Below are 19,471 nucleotides of genomic sequence, written 5' to 3'. Positions count from 1 at the left end.
TCCTCTCTTTTATTTATCTTTGTAATTACCTTTACTGTGCTTTTTATTTCTTCATGTGGGTTTGAGTTACTGCCTGGTTCTTTTCATTTGAACCTAAAGGACTACACTTAGTATTTCTTTTCCAGTAAGTTGACATATAGTGTAATATTAGTTTCAGAGAATAGTTGGAGATATTGTTTGACCACAATCTTATTGTGTATCAATACTGTGAGAGAGAAAATTTTAGAAAGAGCCAACTCAGGCAAGTAATATTCTAAATTTACCATATGCATCAGTCAAATCAGTCTGGGAGCCCAGAATGAAAGAGAACTTTAGCAAACTAGAGCTCATACTAAGGAAAGAAGAACAATATGAGAGAGTCTTAAAACCTGTCTTTGAGGAACTGCTAAAGGAATTGAAGCACATGGCTCAGAGAAGGGAGTGCTGCTGGGGAATAACTGAAGAGCCAGCACATACTAGAAGAAGATTATTATTAGGGATTCTTGGATGGTTCAGATGGTTAAGTGTATGTATGTCTTTTGCTCAGGTCATGATCTCCAGGTCCTGGGATCTAGCCCCAGCTCAGCAGAGAGTCTGTTTCTCCTTCTCCCTTTGTTTCTCCCCCTGCTTGTGTGCTCTCTATCTCTCTCTTTCTAAGTGAGTAAATAAAATCTTTTTTTTTTAAAGACTTATTCTGTATTGTCCAGAGGAAGGAAGTATGAATTGCTAGAAGATGTCAGTTCGATATAAGTCAATTCAACTCAACAAATATTTATGGTACCTATTATATGCCAGGAATTGTTTGAGGCACTGGGAATAAAGTAGTGATCAAAATCTCTATTATCAAAGAGTTTACATTTTATAAGAGAGATAGACAATAACACAAATACGTCAGGTGATGAGGTGATAATGTATCCTAAGATAAATAAAGCAAAGTATCAGTGACAACCAATTAAGAATGACATTTTAAAATGATGCCAGATACAATTGTATCAAAAACCATCAAGAAGTGCTTGGGTGTCTCAGCAGGTTAAGTAGCCAACTCTTGATTTCAGGTCAGGTCATGATCTCAGGGTTCTGGGATCGAGCCCCACTGGGAGCTCTGCACTTAGCGGGGAGCCTGCTGGAAGATTTTCTTCCTCTTCTTCTGTCCCTCCCCGACTTGTTCACCTACTCCCTCTCTAAAAATTAAATAAATAAATAAATAAATCTTTAAAAATAAAGAATTCCCTCAAATGCCTAGGAATAAATCTAGGAAAATTTGTGCAAAAGTTATACACAGAAAACTCCAAGTTATTAATGAGAGTAATTAAAGTAGACTTAAATAAGTAGGAGAATATTCATGTTTATGGATTGCAAATCTATGAGACGTTAATTTTCTCCCAAATTGACCTATAAATTCAATGTAATTCCAGTAAAAATTCTAGAGCTGTGTGTATGTGTGTGTGTTGACAATTTGATTCTGAAATGTATATGGAAATACAAAGGACCAATAGCCGCCCACATGATCTTAGAGAGGAATAAACTTAGAGAACTTTACCAAATTTCAAAACTTACTATAAAGCCACAATAAAAAAGACAGTTTGGTATCTCAGCAAAACAATAAGCCAATACATAATGGGACACAATAGAGAGTCCAGAAACAGACCCACACATAATTGGGTATTTTACAAAGATGACACACAGAACAGAAGGGAAATGTTGATCTTTTCAGTAATAGTGCCAAGTCAATTGGATATTCATTGGGGAAAAAAAGAAAGTTGACCATAAAAAAATCAATTCCAGGAGGATCATCGATCTTAAAGTAAAAGGAAAACAACAAGGCTTCCAGAGATAACATTGGAGAATATATTCATGACTTGGTGTAGGCAAAGCTTTCTTAAGCCGGACCAAACACACTAATCATAAAGGAAAAGACTACATTTTTTTTTTGAAGATTTTGTTTATTTATCTGTCAGAAAGAGAGAGAGAACACACAAGCAGGAGCAGCAGGGAGAGGGAGAAGCAGATTCAGATTCCCCGCTGAGCAAGGAGCCAGATGTACAATTTGATCCCAGGACTCTGCGTCATGACCTGAACCGAAGGCAGACGTTTAACCAACTGAGCCACCCAGGAGCCCCAGGAAAAGACCACATTAAAAATAAAACTTCTGTTCATTAAAAGGCAAACCACAAAATTGGAAAAGACATTTTTCATATCAATAATTGCAAAGAACTAGACTATAAAAGGTATGCAAATATTTAGCGTCAGAAGAGATTTCAAAGAATGTTCTAAAGTCAGAGTAATTTCTATTTCCACCAGTAGTAAATGAGAGTTCTTAGTTATCTTAACCCAGTAATTCTACTCTGATATATTGCTCAACAGAAATGCAAGCACATGTACACCACAAAATATCCATGACAGCATCATTTGTAATAGTTAAAAACTCAAAACAACTCAATGCCCATCAAGTAAAATGGATCAATAAATTGTGATACAGTCATATGAGAATACTCCACAGCAATGAAAAGGAACAAAGTGCTGCACAATATGGTTGAATGTCACAAGCTGTTGAGTGAAAAAAGTTAAATATAAAAGAGTATTTACTCAACGATTCCATTGATATAAATATAAATACGGTGTTCTAAATCAGGACAATGGTTACTTTCTGGGGTTTTTACCAAATGGAAAAAAGGTACAAGTGCTGGTCAAGTTGTACATATTTCTAAACATGTGTTCCACTTCCATAAAAACAAAAACAAAATGATTAGGCCCCATCTGAGTTTCTTAGCCCATCTTAAGAGGGATCAGGGTGAAAGAGGACATGGGCTAGAAATGAGAGTGTGAGAACATCCTCTAGCAATAACATAGGAAATTAGGAATCCAGGAGGAAAGACAGCCAAGGAGAAATTCATGGCAGCTAGATTCCTACGTGTTTGTAAAGAACAGAGTATTACATATTCATTTTTAAGTTGTGTTCTGGGCTGCAATTTGCTCCAACTTCTCTGACCCCATCACCTCTCCCCCTTCAACTTTATTTCCCTCAAGCCATATATAAAGTTCACAACACCCTAAAATATGGTAAAGCAGAATAAAGAAACGGATGATGTGTGGAGAAAAAAGGACTATGCTATTAAGGGATAGGAATCCCAGAGGAAGGCATCTCTGAAAAGGTAACACTCGAATAGAGATCAAAAAGAATGTTCCAGACTGGGAAAAGTAATTGAAAGTCTCTGAGGCAGGATCTGGTGAGCATATTCAAAACCCAACAAGGAAACCAGTGTATGGGAGCCAAGGAGGATTATAGGAGATGAGATCAGAGAAATAGCCAGATGACGCTGGCTTTTCTGGGCTATGAATTTTACTGGATTTTAGTCTGAGTGAGATAGGAAGTCATTCCAGACAGGGTTTTGAACAAAGAAATGACATAATCCAAGTTGTGTCAAACGTATCCTTCCAGGTGCCAAGGGAAGAACACATTGCAGAGAGGCAAGGTAGGATGCAAGAAAAATTAGGAGGTTTTCTAAGGGACACTGGCTTAGATAAAGCTGGTAGTGCTGGAGGTGGAGAAAAGAGGTTGATTCTGGCTGTATTTTGAAATTAGAGCCAGCATGACTTGCAGATGGACTGGGTATGGAATGAGAGGGAAAGAGAGGTCTTTCAGGGAAGCCTTAAGAAAGAACTTTCTAACCTAAAGAGCTGTCTATTGAATGAGCTTCTCTGAAAGCAGTTATTCTAATGGGGGCAGTTACTCATTCAATTTGTTTGCTCTTTTCCTTCTAGCTTGCCTGTCGTGTAAGATCCTAAGAGGATTCCTGCCTTTAGAGGCAAAAGGCCCCAGTGACATCTTAAGATATTCCAAGTGCCAAATACTCTGAAGCTTTAAGACAGTCTGATAGTGATCCTGTACTTGATGAATTTTTAGCCCATACAGTTGTAAAGTAAATTTCCTACACCAAAGTCACTTTTTAACTGCTGTGTACCTTTTCACACATATGCATTTTTATACTTGTCAAAATGAACAGCAGAGACAGCTGCTTTGGGGCAAGCAGACACCACACAAGCATGAGACTGGCAGATACGGATATTTGAAAGAAGGAAGAGATGCCCTGTCCTCCTGGTCTTTGGAAATCGTTATGAATACAGAGGATACCAGAAGAAAGTGAAGTTAAAGAGTAGATGATTGAATTGTAAACAAACACCCTAACATTTTCAACCCCCCTTCCCCAAATGCTACCTCTTTCAAAGCAATTACCTTCAGAGTAATTTACCAGTGTTCATACATAATACAATTGTCACATTGATGCTGCTGTTGCTCAAAGTTCACCTGGAACTCTTCTTTGGGAATTTGTCCTCAACGGGAGTTAATGTGACTTTTTTCAAAATGCAGTTTTTCCAGAGGTCAAGTCTCCCGCAAGCTCTGCTGTCAAGAATCTCAGATTCTCCTGGTTGGCAGGAACGTCAGAGCTTATAAACTATCTAGTGTGTTTGCCTTCCCATGCCATCACTAGTGACAAGCAGTCATCTAAATTCCGCTTCAGTTCCCGAAGGGAGCGCAATGTGGTAAATATTGCCATGGCAGCCCTTTCAAATCTTCTCACCCAGCTCTGATTGTCAGAAAGTTTCCGTTCGGGGTGCCTGGGTGGCTCAGTAGGTTAAAGCCTCTGCCTTAGGCTCCGGTCATGATCCCAGAGTCCTGGGATCGAGCCCCACGTCGGGATCTCTGCTCAGCGGGGAGCTTGCTTCCTCCTCTCTCTCTGTCTGCCTCTCTGCCTACTTGTGATCTCTGTCTGTCAAATAAATAACTGAAATATTTTAAAAAATTTAAAAAAAAAAGTTCCCGTTCCTTTTGAACTGAAACCTGTCCCACCATACATTTCATCCACTGGTCATAACGGAGTGTGAGGCAGGATTTCCCAAAGGTTAGGCATCTGTTACCACCTTCATCATTTGGCCATTTCTACCATATCCAAATAGCACTGGTCTTATTCATTCTTTAATATCTTTCTTTGGGGTTACCCAATTTTCTTAGGTAAGTAAATTTACCTTAAATGAAAGCTACAATATCTTGTAAGTGGAAAACCTGTATCAGTCAGAAATTAACAGTGTAAGGAATAATATCAGAAGGAAGCAAAAGCAATGATATTAAATTCTACTTAGGAACTGTTGCCTAGCAAAGGTGTTGAGCCTGAGGCAGGCTTTCTCTTTGTTAAAAACAGATTAGCAAGTGCTAGAGAAATGTAAAGACAAAGAATCACAAAAACGATTGTTCTTCTTTAGGCATAATCTATAGAGTGGAGAGAACTGAAAAGGACAGAACTTCTTTCACCATGTGATCCACTGTTATTTAATTTCCTCACCTGTATACCACTCAAAGCCATCTACTACATCCCGGGTGGGAGATGTACACACTGGAACTCACTGGCAAAGGGTTTGACTGTGGTCAAACTACTCAGATTTCAGGTCATGCTTCTGCCACCTCCTAACTGCTATAAGCTTCAGTTTCTTCTTCTTTAAAATGTAATAAAAGCTCTTCAGAGTGAAGAGCTTAAATGTCTTAAAGACATTTAAACGTTATGCCCAGGTGTGAGTTGATCACAGAAAAGTATTAATTCAGCCCAAGGCTGCAGTGTTATTCAGTTTTGGGGTGGAATTATTTCAGCTTTTGGGCACTGACTACATTGTGCTTGTAGCCAACTACAATCTTCCAGACATCTTGATATGGACGCCTGCTGAGCCAAATCCCCCACTATGAACTTGCATTGCTGGGCATTTGGGCCTGAAGGAGGGCTTGGCATTTATTCTTATTAACTAGATTCTCCTCTTCACTTTATCCTGGTGCTTGAACATTTATGCAACTCCCCTTATGCTGCCTTCGAGGGGAAGTAAATTAATGGGCAGAAGTTGGCTGTGATGAGGATGTATTTGAGAGATTACATTGAGTCTATGCTCCTTTAAACCAAGAAAATGGAAACTTTTTGTGGAGTAACCACTATGTATCCGGCATTTCCCCCAAATACTTAACTACATTTAATACTCCAAGAATCCCTCAAGGTGTTAGCCCCATTTTACAGAGAAGAAATTTGATTTTTTTACTTGAAGTTGTTAAGCTTAGTAACTATGCAACTTTTTACTCTTTTGGCTTAATGTTATTTTGTAAACACTTCACCAAGTTACTTCATCTTTTCCTTTAAAAATAACTATTCCCCTCTTGTTCTAAAAACATTTTGAGGCACACATGCCTTGATGTTTTTCATTTTAAGGATTGTGCAATATCTCATTAAGTTATCCTCCCATAATTTATTTAACCGATTTCCTATTGTTGACAGTTTGGCTTTGTTTGTTTGCTTTTTGTGTTTTTTATTACCATTAATTTATGTAAAAAGATAATAATCTTGCTACAAACATCTACACATGAACATTATTTTGTTTTGGAAATTTCCCCAAGAATGAAATTACTGCATCAAAGGGATAATAATTTTTGTCATTCTTTATAGATGCTAGCAAACTGCCCACCCAAAGGGGTATGTGTTGTTTGAGGCTAAAAAGAAAAACACGGGTTTTCTACAAAAGAAATTAATTTTCCCTACTGAAAAAATATTCGAGCGTCTGATAGGTGGCGGGCGCTATGCCAGGCGCCCCGGACTGGAATGAGCAAGGCATCGGTCCCCGTCTACCAGGAGCGCAGGGTCGGGTCGGTGCAGGAAACCACAAGCTACAGGTGCCTGCATCTGGCGGAGCAGGATCTCGAGTCCTTCGGAGCAGGAGCTTGTACAGAAGCAAGGAGGGAGCTGTTTTCGAGCACCGAGGAAGTCTCGCAGCGTAAACAGCGCTTGACCCGAGTCTTACAGAATGAGTAAGAGTTTGGGCATGGGATTTGTATTTATTCTACTGTAGCTCTCTGGTCTTTTACAAAAAAAAAAAAAGTTTCCCACTGTTGGCACAGAGAACGTTAGTGGAGTCGCAAGCCCCCAACGTCTTAAAGCCTCTTTCCATTTTCGAGGAGGAGGGAAGGGGTTCTCTCCGACTGCGGGAGCAGGATCTGGGGTCCGGGAAATTCCTGGTGCGGAGAGGACAGGGGAGGACCTGAGCGTGGGACCCGCTGTTCTCGGGAACCAGACCCAGTGGGTGGCCCCCGGGGGAGAGAAGAGGCGCCCTGGGCGCCGGGCTCCAGAGGAGTTAGCGCAGCTGGATCTGGGCTGGGAAGACCGTGAGGGTGCTGGGGTTACCAGGGGTGCGAGGTTACGGAGCAGCGGGCGAGTGGGCTCCGAAGGGAGCTGGGCTCCGCAGTCTGGGATCCCCAAGGGACAGGCGGGCGGGGAGCGGGAGAGGGGCGGAGCTCCGAGGCCCGAGCCGCGGCTGCCGCCCAGAGGGTCTGCGGGGGCTGCGGTGGCCGCCCTGACAGCCGGCGCCTCTCCGAGACCTTGACCGAGACCGTGGTTGCTGGGCCCACCTGGCGTCCTGAGCTCAAGTTCCTGCCCATCTTCGTGTAGATCCACAGCCAACGGGCCGGCGCTGCCCCTGGTGAGAGAGCTGGGGCCAGGGCTGCAGGTAGGACCAAGGTACGCGAGGGGGGCGGGCGGAAAGTGCCACAATGCAGGATGGGCAGTGGCGGGGTCCAGGGACCGCATGGGCTCAGGAGCAAACGAAGGGCGCCCGTCGGAGCAGCTCAACCCCGGGAACACCGGGTGCGTGGCTTGCGGGAAGTCAAGACCAAAGACTTCAGGAGCAGGACCGACTGTTCAGTTACCCGCAGAAGCTGCTGGGGGTCGCCCTTTGGGTTGAACGGGAGTGCGTACCAACACACGGGCTGTGGGTAGTGTGCTATGCCTGCGCCTTGTTTCTGCCTGTGGCGTTGTCAGAAAGAACTCCCTTTCCCTGTGTCTTAACAAGGGACCGGGCAGCTTTCTAGTATGTTCGCAATGGAAAGGGAGGGCCACCGTGTCAGCATCCAGCCTCTTTAGCCAAAGCCTCCAGGTGCCTTGAGGACACTGCCTCTGTGGCACCAAATTAAGGTGTCAGACCTGATCACCAGCTGCCACATTCCCTGTGGAGAAAAATAAAAGGTACCAGACAGTAGGTGGTCATTTATTATTTTTTAGGTTATTTTAAAACTGTAATTTTAACAGATAACACATGCACTTGGTTTTTAAAATCAAACATTGCAAAAATCTTGTCTTCCACTTTGTAGCTTTTTTTTTTTTTTAACTCATGTCCTCTCTTATTCTTGCTCTGTCCCCTCCTTTTGATTCTTTATCCTACCTCCTGCCTAAAGAAAGTACCAGAAGAAAATGACATCACTGCCACTGCCTGCATCTCATAATCGCCAGTGTTCCCCACTGGCACAGCCCCTGCTGTCTTCAAAGTCTTTCACTGGGGTAGCCCTTTGGGGTAGGGAGCCCACTACTGAGAGGACACTTCATTTACTTTCCTTAACTCTCCCAGCCTTAGGGAAGAGTCCATGATGAGTGCTAAAGTATGTTCTTTTCCTTAAACTAGAATTTCCAAGTGTGACTTAAGTAGAGTCTGGTACTGAGGGGAATTGATGAAGGATATTTCCTAAAATGCGCTTGATTTCCAGGAATTAACACCTCAGGAGTTCCTATTCCTGAAAACACAGTTTTGCCAATTATGGCTCTTAGTAGCTTCTCCCTTCTCCACCCAGGCCCAACAGAGTGGCAGGCAGAGGATTCTTCCTCCAAAAGAACCTCAAAAGATGGATGTTTTATACTTGTGAAGGGGCTCAGGGACATAGCTTTGTGGCAGACAACGGAGGTGGGGAGGTGGTGGGGAGAGATGTAGAAGAAGGGTTAGAGAGGAACACAGAAGTAGGAAGGGAGGAGCAGGCCAAGATTCTTGCGAAGAGAAGAATCCTGAAGCATAGGGCCCTGGCATTTAGAAATAATCTCCAGATAATTTTGCTATGTGACCACACATGTGGTGTAACTTCTTGCTAACAATCAGCACAATCAACTCTGTTCCAACGCTTTTACTAGGCAAGGCCAAAATGTATTGAGAAATGAAAAAAAATCAGCAAATAAACCCATTTTTATCTATTTGACAAAATAGAAGTAGTTTGAATTATTTTTAAGAACTAATAGGCTTTTTTAGAAGTTATGTAGTGTTTAAAATAACCTAATAGGGGGCACCTGGGTGGCACAGTCAGTTAAGTGGTCGAGTCTTGGTTTCAGGTTAGGTCATAACCTCAGTGTTGTGGGATGGAACCCCTAGTCAGGCTCTGTGCTCAGGGCAGTATCTTTTTTTTTTTTTTTTAAGGTTTTATTTATTTATTTGACAGATAGAGATCACAAGCAGGCAGAGAGGCAGGCAGAGAGAGAGAGAGGAGGAAGCAGGCTCCCTGCTGAGCAGAGAACCCTATTCGGGTTTCGAACCCAGGACTCTGGGATCATCACCTGAGCCAAAGGCAGGGGCTTTAACCCATTGAGCCACCCTGGTGCCCTGGACAGTGTCTTCTTAAGACCCTCTCTCCCTCTCCTTCTCCCCCTCCATCCTGCTTTCTCTCTCTCTCTGAAATAAATATATAAATCTTTTAAAAAATAATAAAGTAAATAAAATACCCTAATAAGTACTCTAAGTCACTACATTTCCTTTATTTTGTTCATTTTATTCATGTTGCATTACCTAGACCTGGATCCCACACGTGTCAGAAAGTTCAGGTTGGGGAGAAGCTGCACTTGTAAGGAGACTTTTTTTTTAAAAGATTTTATTTCTTTATTTGACAGAGAGAGAGATCACAAGTAGGCAGAGAGGCAGGCAGAGAGAGTGGGGGAAGCAAGCTCCCCGCTGAGCAGAGAGCCCAATATGGGGCTCGATCCCAAGACCCTGAGATCATAACCTGAGCTGAGGGCAGAGGCTTAATACACTGAGCCACCCAGGTGCCCCATAAGAAGCCTTTTTGAATGGAGGTGAGTAAGGGAGATTTGAAAATAAGGACTGATCCTTGTGGTAGAGTAGGGAAATAATGAGGAGGAATAAATTGACTACCAGCTTGAGTCTCATAAGAAATGAGGTATAATTCTTAAGAGAACATGGCAATGATTGATTGATTCATTCATTCATTCATTCATTCATTCATTCATAATGTTTATAGAGTATCTGGCTATGTGTCAGTCACTGGAGGAAAAAATGGTGAAAAAATAAAGAAAGATCTCTGATCTCCTGGAGCTTATAGATGCATCAGGGAAGCAACTGTTAATAAAATAACAAAGTATTGAATATGTAATTACAAATTAAAACAAGTTCCCTAAAATAAAGAAGTAAAGTTCTTTGAGGGTGTATACAGATTGTATTGCAAGACCAAGGAAGGGTTTCTCAAGGAGGTTTCCCTTCAGCTGAGATTCCAGAGTAGGTGGAAATATTGAAGATATATACGGTTTTGAGATAGGAGCAGAGTGTATCAGCTGATATTGCATTTGGCTGCTAGTAATCAAGAAGTCTGGCTGCCACGTAGTGTTTGCCATACAGCATGTGTATACATGTAGAACTAGCATTTCTGAAATTCTGGAAAAGGATTCCTTGCTGTCACAGTATCATCTGTGCTGTCTTAAGTTGGTCATGGTTTTCCATTGCTGTTACTCATGCTTTTAAATGAAGTGTTTAATTTCATTCTTATCTGTTTATTTTACTATGCATAATAAAATATGTGCATTATGGTTCAAAAACAAATGATCTATATTCCCATTGCTAACATAGATATGCATGTATCTGCCATACCAAATTTGACTTGTACATGACAACTCATTGTTATCACTTTCCCAGTGAAAAGAAGTGTGGCAGATAGACTACAGTATCTTCTCTCCACTCTTACCCACTGCTGTTATTGGTAGGATGTCAAAATGTTCAGTTACTCTAAAGCTGCAAGTACCTCTTCAGAGTTTCATATTCAGTCCTTTAGTAAAGAAAAACAATTACTAATTGCATTGATGCTCTAAGTAAAAGCAATATAAATTTCACAATGTATTAACGTGGGATGCTCTGATCAAGCAACATACTTCACATGTGAACAAATATTTTCATTCATCCAACAATATTTGCTGTAAATCTTCTATGTGCCCAGCACTGTGCTAGATACTATGGATAAAATGGATTAGTAAGATATAGTCCCAGCATGTAAGGAATTCATAGACGTTTAAGACGGGGGACTCATACTTACTCATGTAAGGATGGGAAAGCGCTGTGGTTGCCGTAATGAAAGCATAATTAAGGAACGTGATACACAGGGAGCCAAGGGGTCTATTTCACCAAGGAGAGGAGAAGTTGAGGAAAGGTTCAGGGATGAGTTAACACTTGAGATGAATCTTGAAAGATGAGACATTCCTCAGATAAACAAAGGAAAGAGGGCATTATAAAAGAAGGGATTTGTGTGGAAAAACAAACAAAAACAGAAGTGTGGAACAGCATGCCAAGGTCTAGGACATGCAAGTGGCTCAAAGAGCTGAAGCATAAAGAGCAAAAAGGAGCTCATGAAGGGCTGAGGCTGGAGTGGTGAGCAGACCAGGTCATGGAGAACCAGCGTGCCATCACATGGATAGTTGCCGGTTTTAAAATGTGCACAGTGAAAGCACACATACCCAAGTTTGAGTCACAGCTCTGTCACTTTCTAGCTGTGAGGCTTTGGTTAAGTATCTTGACCTCAATAAGTAATGGTAATGAAGGTTGCATCTCCCTTATTGGGTTCTTGCAAGAACTGAGGATAAATCATGTAGTACCCAGTACAGATTATGTATCTAGTTATTATTGGCGTGCTTTTTTTCTTCATTATTTATCCTAATACAAAGGAAGCCACTATAGGGTTTTAAGTAGAGGAGTGACTTAATGAGCGTTTTTATTTAGACCATAATCATTCTGGCTGCATAAGGATGCTGAGTTAAAGGGGGGACAAGTTTGGAACAGAGAAACCACTTACAGAAATTATACCCATTCAGATGATGATGATGATAGCCTGAACCATGGTGGCTGTGGCAGTGGCCATGGAGAAAAGGAACCAAAGCTTGAGATGTCTGCAAGTTTTGTAAAGTCCACAAAACTCAATTACTCATTACTTGTGGGGAGTAGGATTCTAGTCTGTCATTTTTTGGTTTTGTCATCTAAATGACTTTAGGATAACAAAAGGAAACCAGGTATCCACAAGGACTAGAGATCAGGTATCTAGGATGTGCTTCTGTGCAGAGAACTTAATGATTGGAACAACAACAACAACAACAAAAAAAAAAAAACCCTGTCTTTGTAATTGAGAAGACTCCTTGACAACTTCTATGTTACAACATAAAATAATGTCAGGAAGGCTTAGTTGATCCAGAACAAATAAAAGCCATTATCTCCCTCTCTCTCTCTCTCTCTGTCTCTCTCATCTCTGGGAGGCTTTTAGTTCAAGGTGAGTGAACATTAGATCTCATCCATTTGCCACTGTCATAAAGTGGCACATACAACACTCACTCATGCCTGGTAGTTTTGTTTTTCACTCTTGCCTGACACTAACCTGATTGAATTTTTTCTCTTTTTTTCTCAAATGCCCTCTCACAGTTCAATATGCACAAGCTAAGGTGCCTCTATTAAAGCCAGTGAGAATCAGGGGATTTAGATCATCCCTATTTTATAATGCAATGTAGTCTTGCTAACCACATCATCCATTTCATAAGATGGAAAATTATCCAGATGTGTGTGGTAGTGCTTGGTGGACTGTTGCTGGGAATTTTGTGCCTGTTTCCCCCAAACGTGGATCCTAGGAAATGCTGACTGAGTGTTGGATTCACTTGCTTGAACAACTGTATCATTACTTGAAGCCACAGAAATGTACAGACATTATAATTAGGCAGGGCCAATGAGTGAGTGGTAAAGTGTAAAATGAGAAAAAATAAGGTCTGCCTCTACACTAGACGGTCTAGAATTTGGATAAAAGTGGACTGTCCATCTCTGTGACTCTGGGCAGCATACCTCACCTCTCTGAGCCCCAGTTTTTACTGGGGGGTATTCCTTTAGATATCTGTAAAATGGAGGATGTCTCCTTGAAAGGGTGGTTGTGAGGTTTACATGAACTATATAGGGAAAGTGCTTACCACAATGCCTGGCATATGGTAGCCGCTTAACTGGTCCACATGCTTTGGCTCAGCTCCTGTCTGAGATCTTTCCTTACACTGATAAAGCAGGAAGAATGATGATTTCTTAGGTTAAGTAACCTGAATTAATTGGCTTTTATGTGTTTCTCATCTATAATTGATTTTTTTCCCTAGGAACTGGGGTGGAAACCTGTTTTCCTCCACCCTGGGGAAATGCTTATCGGTATGATGGGGGCAAAGGTAATGTGATACCCGCAGGGAGAAAACTAATTTTAGCTACTCTTTCAACAAGTCTTTCACATGCATACAAGCAAAATTACTAACAGTAAGAAAGTGAAGTGATTTGACTTCTTCCTCCCATGTCTTTTGTTGGTGGAGTTCCTAACAAGCATGTTTCTTGTTTACTTGCTGTTTTTCATGTAGAAAGAAAGAAGCAGGCTCAAAGACACTCTTATTGTTTCCCCCACCCCCCAACAATAATTGTGAGCTGTCGTCCTTAGGAGAAAAGTTGTTTTTCTCCTCTTAATGGAAGTTGATGGTTGAAAAAATTATCATGTCCTCCATTTGGTCATTCTAAATTTTTTGTAATTCGACATAAGCCTTTAGTTTAGTTCCACAGCATTGGTTGAGCTCTAGCTGCATGTCAGGCATTCAGTTAGCTCTACTCACTCAGATAGGCCAGTCTTGATACCCAGATCTCCAGTCTGGTAGCCCTTGTGGGGGATGATGGGTAGGGAGAGGAGGGGACGTGCCAGCTGATCAGAGAGAGCCAGTGAGAGTGGAACCATCAGACCAAGGTTCTTTACCACAGCTTCAGACCCCCAGTCCATCAGAGCTCCTTCAGGTCAGGATCCTAGTCGGCCCCTCCCTATACTGCAAACCCCTATCGAAGGGAGCGCTTTAGCACTGTTTGTCAATGGAGAGTTCAAGAGATAAAGGTAGTGAGGAGGCCATATGGCCTTCCCTTTCTTTATTCTTAAAAATGAAAATATTCCAAATAAAGTTTCACTCTGCAGTTATCTAATTATCACCTTCATCTTTTGGGAAGCAGCACAGCCTCATGGCTTAAAGTCCAGACTTTGGAGTTACACTGCCTGGGCCTGTGTCCCAGCTCTACAGCTTTCTAGCTGTGTGACCTTGGGTGAGTTATTTAACCTCTCTGTGCTCCAGTTTCCTTATCTATAAACTGGGATTATTTATTTTTATTATTATTATTAATATCACCTACCTCGTTGGGGTTTTTTATTTAGTTATAATTGAGATACATTATATTAGTTTCAAGTATACAACATAATGATTTGATATTTGCATATACTGCAAAATGATCACCACAATAAGTCTAGTTAATATCCATCACCATGAACAATTTTTTCTTGTGATGAGAACTAAGATCTACTCTCTTAGCAACTTTCAAATATGCACTACAGTCACCATGCTGTTCATGACATCCCTGTGACTTATTTTTATAACTGGAAGTTTGTACCCTTTGAAGCCCTTCACCCATTTCAACCACCTCATTTCACCCACTCATTGGTTGTTAAAAGACCTAAAAGAGCTAACACTCATTGTTCAACCTTATCCAGCACAGATAACAGGTCTTATTCGGTGTTGAAACCCCAGAGTCCATTGGAGGAGCTGAATGAAGGAACGAATCTCAAGATGTAGACTGCTATAGCACTCAGTGGTGATAAAGCACTTTCCTAATATTAACTCATATGATCCTCAGAACATCTCAGGAGGTCAATAAGGGAGATGCACAAGATAGGCATCATCATCTTACAAATGAGAAAAACAGGGCACTGAAAGGTGGAATGACTTGCCAGAGAAAACACGACTATAGATGACAAAGAGGATTAACGTTCCTGAGTACATTTATTTCCAGCCCTCGACTCTTCCCACTAGCTGTCTCTTGATTGTATGCAGGTTTCATGGAACTCAACTCCATGGATATCTATTGGCAAAAGTGAACACACATAGCTCTTACAGTTTTCTGAAGAAGTGAACTTCTTACTGTAAATATACTCCCTCAAATTGTAATTTCAAGCTAAACTTGAAGTTTGGAAAGTTTCTTTTTGGACGTGTGAGGAGGAAAAGAGGATTTATTATGGGGATGAGGAAATTCTTTTTAAATGTGAAAGTAGCAGAGAATCATGAAGGAAAATATTAATAGACTTTATTACTTAAACATTTAAAATACTATGTATAGGGGCGCCTGGGTGGCTCAGTGGGTTAAGCCACTGCCTTCAGCTCAGGTCATGATCTCAGGGTCCTGGGATCGAGTCCCACATCAGGCTCTCTGCTCAGCAGGGGCCTGCTTCCCTTCCTCTCTTTCTGCCTGCCTCTCTGCCTACTTGTGATCTCTCTTTGTCAAATAAATAAATAAAATTAAAAAAAAAATAAAATAAAATACTATGTATAAAAGTCATAATTAAAAGGAAAACAAACTAAAACAAATCAGGCCAAATATGCCAAAAGGTTTAAAGTTTCAGTATCTAAAGAGCACATAGAATTTAATAGAAAGAACATTAAAACTGTGGTTTCAAAAAAGTGGGCAAAGGATTTAACAGTTTTCAAATAAAGAAAAGCATGTGGTTGGTGGGTATATACAAATATTTTAACTTTACATGAATAAGAGAAATAAGAATTTTTAAAAATGGTATGCTAGTTTATTTATTAAAGATACTAAGACTTTAAAGATAATATAGGTGGAGTGGGATGAAATGGCTACCCTCGTAACACATTATCTGGAAAACAATTGTCTTAAAATTGTCTTAAAAGTGGACCTTGACCAAGGATTTCAGTTTCTGGGACTCCGTCCTAAACAAAATATCAGGAATATGGTTAGAGTCTTATATCTGAAGAGGTCCTCTACAGAGTTTATTTATGAAAGTGAAATGCTAGAGACAACCTATATGTCCAATAGAAAAGGAATGGTTATATCAGTTATAGTCGGGGGCGGGGGGAAAGCAACATAGTCTAGCAGCTAAAAACATGGATTCTAGAGTCTCACCACCTGGGTTCAAATTCTGCTCTGCCACATATTAGCCTGTAACCTTGGAAACCTCTCCATGCCCTACTTTTCTCATCTACACAAAGAGGATGACAAGGGTACCTACGACATAGGCTTGTTTTGTGGTTTAAATGAATCAATATCATTTACAACTCCAAAATCCTCAAGGCCCTGAAAACCTTTGGGGCTAATGTTTTTTTATAACTTTATTACCAACAAAGCATAAATGAACTGACATAAACTGACATAACCTAATCCCACTTACTGTACCCATATTCTGTAACCATCATCTATCTTAATCATTTCCCATAGTTTTACATTTCATGCAGAATCTCTAAAGTTCTTTATACATTAATAACCTTCATGCGCTTGTGGAAAGATTAACTTTAAGGTCAAAGCTAACTGGATTCAGGTGTATCTACTTTGAGCCAATCTCTTGGCCAAGAAATTTTTCCAATTCCTCCAGCCCAGGACTTTTAAACTTTAAGGATGGGAATATTCTTCACATGTAGATTGCTGAGTTCCACCCCCACAGAAATTCTGATTAAGTAGCTCTGGAGTAGAGCCAAATGTCTGTAATTCTCACCAGTTCCCAAGGTGATACTGGGGATGCTGATCCAAGGACCACACTTTAGGTAGCCTTGCTTGGATCCATTCCGTCGTTAATTTTTAATCTTCCTTTACATTGTACCTTTCTTATTTGAACACTTAGGTTTCTAGAAATCTTCAACTTGTTTTTTATGTTACTGTTCTCCTATCCTCTCCTTCCTATGCTGCGCTTTTATCTCCAGAAGTAGTCATATACTAAAATTTTATATCAATTTCCAAGCACTTACGATGCTCCAGTAACTGTGTAGTGCTTAATTCATAGTATTTTTTTCATCCTTTCAACCATCCTCATTTTAGAGGTGAGAAAACTGAGGTACTAGGACTCCTAGTAAGTGAGAAGAATAAGTCCTCTTGGCCCCAAAGCCCAGACCCTTTCCATTTCACTGTCCTGTCCCTGGTGGTACATGTCACCAGGTCTCCAGTCAACATGGCTTCTCAGTCCTTCCTCAGCTGCCTAGCTCCTGCCAAGTCCCCAGTCGAGAGCCTCCTCTCTCATCATCGTCTATCCAGATCCCATGCGGGTCTTCTATACCAGGAAGCTTTCTCAGCTACACCTGCCCACAGCCAAAAACTCACCACAACTTATGTTCCTACTTGATATTTATCATATGTGTTTGCATTTTCATATTAAGGGATTTTTGTCTTTCTAACTGAATTTGAAACTCTTCAAAAGCAGGGCCCATCTCCTGCATCTTTGGATCCCTTGTGGAGTAGCTATTGTGGGGACTGATTGCTTCCCTTACCCACACCCTCCTTCCTATTCTTCTCCTTTCCTATCCTCCGTTTCTACCTTATCCCTTCCTAATTTGGTGAAATCAAGACACATTAACAAGAAGTCAAAAAATAAGCCAACCTTAACCCTCTTTCCCCTCCCTTGCGTGTCAGCTATGGATGACTTGCTAGTGTACCCTGTTGTTCCATAGTATCATGAGAAGGAACTTTTCTATGAGACCCTGTGTTTGGCAGAGAAGCACTAGCAATGCCCTGTAACACCTGGTTCTTTTTGAGGGTTTCCAGACACCCTCCTCTCCTTCCATATTTCCTCAAATTCCATTTCCATTATTTTACTTCCTAATTCCATTCATCCTTCATTGAATGTCTTTACCCAAGTGTGTCAGGAGTTCTCAACTGCCTGCTCTCAGTTTGTACATCTGTGGAGCTACTCCCCCCCCCCCCCCAATGAAATCTATTAGGCCAGTATGGTGGGACCCATTCATTTGGTCTGCACACTTTGGTTATTTTCTCCCCTCCCTTCTCCTTTCCTTCCCTTCCTCTTTCCATGCCTGCCTTCCTCCTTCTTTTTGAGGTCACTATTCCTGTTATTGCTTGAGTGGTGCTATCAACCTGCTAGGTCAGCTTACACATGTCAGGGCTTAAAATCTTCCTTTTATAATTTTCCCAGAACTTGTCATTATCTCCTTGGAAGGAGGAGTCTGCCGAGCAGCTGGGGCCTCCTAACAAAGGGGTGAGCTTTCCCATAGCGCTTTCGTTCCTCCCTGCCCATCAGTAGGAGAGTGCTCATTTGTTTGTGTTGTAGCCTGGTGCAGCTATGATGCGAAAATGACACCACTAGGACATAATTGTAGAGTCAGTTCATTTTCTAATTGAAGAAGGCTCTTTTTCTGACCCACATTAATGAGGTGGTTTTGTGGTAGCCCTGATGCTTTCCTTTAGTATCCCATGTAATCTGAATTCCTTCTCTGTGGCGCCTCATTCCATGTGCTATTGTTGGTAGCTTTCAATATGAAACCATAAGAAAAAAAATTCTAAGGAATACCATTTACTGTTTCTTTAGTGTTCATAATGTATTAGACATTGCGCTAAGCATTTTTATACCTTGCTTTGTTTAATGCCATCAAAAACTTTAGTTAGGTATTATCCCAATACAATGAAAAAACTGAGGTTTAGTGAGGTTAAATGGCTTGCCTGAGGGCTCATGGCCAGTTAGTTGAACCAGCCTAGATTCAAACCTATGTCACATAATTCCAAAGCCCATAGTCAAAATTTAGTTTCTGGGAGCTTTGTTCCATTCTTCGGACTCTGAAAAACAATCTGAGGGTTTTGAAGGGGCGGGGGGTGGGAGGTTGGGGGAACCAGGTGGTGGGTATTGGCGAGGATATGGATTGCATAGAGCACTGGGTGTGGTGCAAAAACAATGAATACTGTTACGCTGAAAATAAATTAAAAAAAAATATGATGATTTTGCCAAAAGCTCACTTGTGTATTACCTTGACAGTATAAATGGAAACACCCTTATTTGAAGGCAATTTGGCAACAATATTATAAGCTTTTAAAATGTTCTTTTCTTTTAATCTAGCAATTCCCATGCCTGAATTTATACTAAGGAAAGAATAATTAATAAGTGCGAAGATTTAACCCTAAGGAAGGTTAGGGAGGCAATATTCATAATATGAAAAATTTGAAATATGTTCCATGTCCAACAGAAGGGAATTAACTATGATACACAGAGGTAATGAAATACCAAGTAGTCATTATAAATTATTTGGAAAAAGAATATTCAGTGGCATATAAATGTGTTCATGACATAGTAACTAGTATAGGATTTCAGATTACATCCATTTTTATAAAAACAGGTATGATACAATAGAGTCAAAGAGAAATGACATAGAGCTAGAGAACAGATATGTAATATATATATATATATATTAATGTGAATATATATATATATATATTAATGTGAAGAGTTGTGAGATTAATGAAATAGAATTCAGGCTAATTTTTATTTTTTTCTTTTATCTGTGTACTTTTTAAATTGACACTGACATTTTTTAAAACTTATTTTCCTTCTTTAATTGGA

The 19,471-nt window shown here is 40.7% G+C and overlaps 1 protein-coding gene across 2 annotated transcripts in view; it reads left to right on the top strand.

Annotated features, from left to right (window-relative positions):
• The first annotated feature begins 7,335 nt into the window (after positions 1 to 7,335).
• CASR (calcium sensing receptor) overlaps positions 7,336 to 19,471 on the top strand; it is a 75,544-nt gene continuing 63,408 nt past the window's right edge. Inside the window, exon 1 of one of the 2 annotated variants that reach the window (XM_082740330.1) lies at positions 7,336 to 7,520. The gene's annotated coding sequence lies outside the window, so the exon portion shown is untranslated. The remainder of the gene's footprint in view (positions 7,521 to 19,471) is intronic. The other variant, XM_082740331.1, reaches the window with a different exon arrangement.

This window comes from Mustela nivalis (genome assembly GCF_964662115.1).
Source record: "Mustela nivalis genome assembly, chromosome: 1".
Classification (NCBI taxonomy): domain Eukaryota; kingdom Metazoa; phylum Chordata; class Mammalia; order Carnivora; family Mustelidae; genus Mustela; species Mustela nivalis.
Note: the sequence above shows the minus strand (reverse complement) of the source record. Positions and strands in the feature narration are given on the sequence as shown.